The following is a 3,781-nucleotide window of genomic DNA, read 5'->3' on the forward strand; positions in this document are numbered from 1 at the left end:
GTAAGGGGGTGGGAGGCTGTTTGTTTCTTTCTTTGATTTGGCACCGCCAGTTCTCATCTCCCTGATATTATTTCCGTGGCTAAATAAAAGCCTGCGTTATACGGTACTTCTGTGTGTTGTGTCCTTACTCGCACTACGACCCCATACCCTTTTGGCTGCAGGGCGTCCTTGTGCAGTGGTGTGGCTCCCACTCCCCTCCTGGGGAGGACAGAACGTAACAAGTGGAGGTTCTACCGAGATCTGCGCCCGCTGCTCGGGCGTACCTGTGGTCAGCGACTGTGGTGTATGAGTGTGAGTAGGGACTAGTTCTGGCTTTGGTGTTTTGTATACGCGTTCCTGGTTGTTTAGTGTCTTTGGTTTGTTACCAGGGTTTCCCTGTTAGTGCCGTAGTGGTGTGTTCTCGGTGCCGTGTAAGATGGCGTCTGTGGCGGTGGACCTTTTTATTGCGGACCCTACTCTTGAGGGTTTGTCACAGCTCACTAAAACAGACTTGTTAGCGGTAGCAGCTCACTATAACATCCCAGTCTCCAAGCACTCACTCAAGGCAGAAATAGTTGCAGTCATTTCACTGCATTTATTGTCTCAAGGTATAGTTCCCTCACAGGATGAGGAGGTCGAGGAGGAAGAGGTTGAGGAGCAAGAGGCAGCTGAGGAAGCTGGGGAAGGGCATGAGGTGCTGACAGGTCTCTCGCCTGCACGGCCGGAGGGCGGTGTGGGGGTGGCGACACGGGTGCCTTTGACCCTACCCAAGTTCGAGCCATCTCCTTTTGAGCCTGAGGGCTCGGGGGAGACCGCTAGACATAGGCTTCGGCTGGCCCGCCTTGAAGCTGACCTAAGAGACAAAACAGAGAAACAAAATCAGGATTATGACTTAGCACTGAGAAAGTTAGATATCCAGAAGCTGGAGGTGGAGACCAGCAGAGAAATCAGAAGGATGGAACTGCAAACAGAAACGGAGACTAAAATACAGATACGGCAGCTTGAGCTGGCTGCTGGAGTAGCTCCCTCCTCACCAGTGGGAAGAGAGGGGCCTTTTGATGTTGGGAGAAACATAGCTGTCGTTCCTCCATTCAGAGAAGCAGAAGTGGATTCCTACTTCTCCGCTTTTGAGAGAGTAGCAGGGGCTCTTCGCTGGCCTAAGGAGGTCTGGCCTTTGCTGCTCCAGTGTAGGCTGACAGGGAAGGCACAGGAGGTGGTGGCGTCTCTGTCCCTGGAAGAGAGCGGGGATTATGAGGTGGTGAAAGCTGCTGTGTTGAGGGCGTATGAGCTGGTGCCGGAGGCGTATAGGCAGCGCTTCCGTCACTATAAAAAAGGCACTGGCAAAACATTTATGGAGTTTGCTAGGGAGAAAGAGACCCTGTTTGATCGCTGGTGTGCAGCTAGTAAAGTCTCCACCTACGCTGCCATTAGAGAAATGATACTGCTAGAAGACTTCAAAAACCACCTGCCAGATAGGATCGTAGTACACCTAAATGAACAGAAAGTAGCCACATTAAAACAAGCAGCTGTAATGGCTGATGAATATGCTCTGACACACAAAACAGTGTTTGGCCCACCTAATCCAGAGACCAGGTCTGGTATGTCACAGGTGTCCAGGACCCCTCGTGGTTCCACAGGTTCCTCTGCCCCGTCTCTTAGTAGGACTGAGAGGGTTTGTTTCTATTGTCATCGCCCAGGTCACCTGATAGCCGAGTGTCCAGTGCTAAAGGCTAAGTCCAAAACTCCTCCGTCTCCACCTAAGAGCGTTGGTTTTGTGTGTTCAAAAGAGCCCGGTGCTGTGTACAGCCCTTTTATTACTGAGGGTTGGGTTTCCCTGAATGTGGAAAGAACAAGCCAACAACCAATAACTGTGTTACGTGATACAGGGGCAGCTCAGTCTGTCATTGTGTCTACAGTCTTACCTTGGTCTGAGAAGTCTTATTGTGGGTCACATGTGTTATTGTCAGGGGTTGAAATGGGTACAATATCAGTCCCATTGCACTGGGTTTACCTGTCGTCGTCTGTTGTGTCTGGCCGGTTCCGTGTAGGGGTGGTCCAAAAGTTGCCAGTTGACGGGGTGTCATTTTTGTTGGGCAACGACATAGCTGGGGGCAAGGTCATCCCAGTTCTGGAGGTTTTAGAGAAACCCGATCCCGCCTATACTGAGCCAGAGACAAATAAATCTGTGTTCCCTGCATGTGTTGTGACCCGCGCGCAGGCAAAGAAAATGGATGATATGTTAGATGTATCGTCATTGTACGAACCTGTTAGAGTCCCGGTTCAGTTGCCGAAAGGAGAGCAGTCTCCTCCACCCACACTTGAGAGTAAACCTAAGGGAAGTGAGTTAGAGTTAAGTGGCTTAGTGGACACTATCACAGCGTCCAAAGTAATTACGTGTCAACAAAACGACAAGAGCCTTCAAAAGTGTTTTGACGCGGTAGGCAAAAGTACTAGTAGTGGGTCCAATGCCGCGTATGGTTTTGAGAACGGACTGTTGCTAAGAAAATGGACTACTAGCACTACTGATAGTGACAGTGAATGTGTTTACCAGGTTGTTTTACCCACACCGTTCCGTCAGCAGGTGTTGTCACTGGCTCACAATTATACGTGGGCAGGGCACCTGGGCATCAGAAAAACATACGACCGTGTCCTCAGGCACTTCTTCTGGCCTGGTCTGAAATCAGATGTGATTAAGCATTGCAATGCATGCAAGACATGTCAGCTAGCAGGAAAGCCTAACCAGAGGGTTCCCCGTGCGCCGCTACATCCCATACCGGTGGTGGGGGAACCGTTTGACAGGATAATCATAGACTGTGTTGGCCGGCTCCCAAAAACTAGAGCAGGAAACCAGTTTCTGCTGACTATCATGTGTTGTGCAACCAGGTACCCAGAGGCTATCCCTCTCCGGAAGATTACAGCAAAAGCAGTGATTAAGGTACTCATTAAGTTCTTTACCACGTTCGGATTGCCTAGGGTGTTACAGTCAGACCAGGGGTCCAATTTCACATCCTCTTTGTTTGCGTCAGTGTTGAGGTCCTTGGCAAAAACACAAGTCCAGTGCCTACCACCCTGAAAGTCAGGGAGCCTTAGAGAGATGGCACCAAACGCTGAAAGGCATTTTAAAGAAATATTGTTTGTCTACACAGTCAGACTGGGACGAGGGGGTTCCGTTTGTACTGTTTGCCATTAGGGAAGCAACTCAGGAATCCCTGGGGTTCAGCCCTAACGACCTCATATTCGGCCATACAGTGCGAGGACCATTACTTGTGTTAAAGGAACAAATGCTGAGTTCAACGCAGAGTACAGTGAGTAATGTTTTGGACTATGTGACCAAGACCTGTGAAAGGTTGCATAAAGCATGTGAACTAGCTAAGGAGTCTCTTTCCAGCACCCAGAAACGGATGAAAATAAGGTATGACAAAAAGGCTGTGAAACGTGTGTTTGTCCCTGGAGATCAGGTACTAGTGTTGTTACCGGTGCCAGGTTCGTCTTTGTCAGCTCATTATTGTGGTCCATACACTGTGGAAAAATGCATAAGTGAAACGAATTACATCATAAGGCGCCCTCACCGCTTATGCCATGTTAATATGCTCAAAGAGTACCGCACCATAAATGTCAACAAACCTGTTAGCCCAACAAAGTCCAGCCCATGTGGTGTTCCAGGTCTGGTAGCTGGGATGCTGGTGGCAGAGGTCTGCCCTGAGGATGACATGGAGGACGGTTTAAAAGAACAGTCTGGTATAAGGATCAGTGAAAGGTTAAACAATTGTAGATGTATTGATTGTATTAGTTAGTGAACTGT

The 3,781-nt window shown here is 49.3% G+C and overlaps 1 long non-coding RNA gene across 1 annotated transcript; it reads right to left on the reverse strand.

The window, feature by feature from the left end:
- Positions 1–291: 291 nt before the first annotated feature.
- Positions 292–2,115, reverse strand: LOC117593915. Its single transcript, XR_004575370.1, has 3 exons — positions 1,991–2,115; positions 1,014–1,210; positions 292–832 (listed from the first exon to the last, which is right to left on the reverse strand). It is a non-coding gene; the product is annotated as an uncharacterized LOC117593915 (long non-coding RNA).
- Positions 2,116–3,781: the final 1,666 nt, after the last annotated feature.

This window comes from Esox lucius, chromosome 24 (genome assembly GCF_011004845.1).
Source record: "Esox lucius isolate fEsoLuc1 chromosome 24, fEsoLuc1.pri, whole genome shotgun sequence".
In the NCBI taxonomy this organism is placed as follows: Eukaryota; Metazoa; Chordata; class Actinopteri; order Esociformes; family Esocidae; genus Esox; species Esox lucius.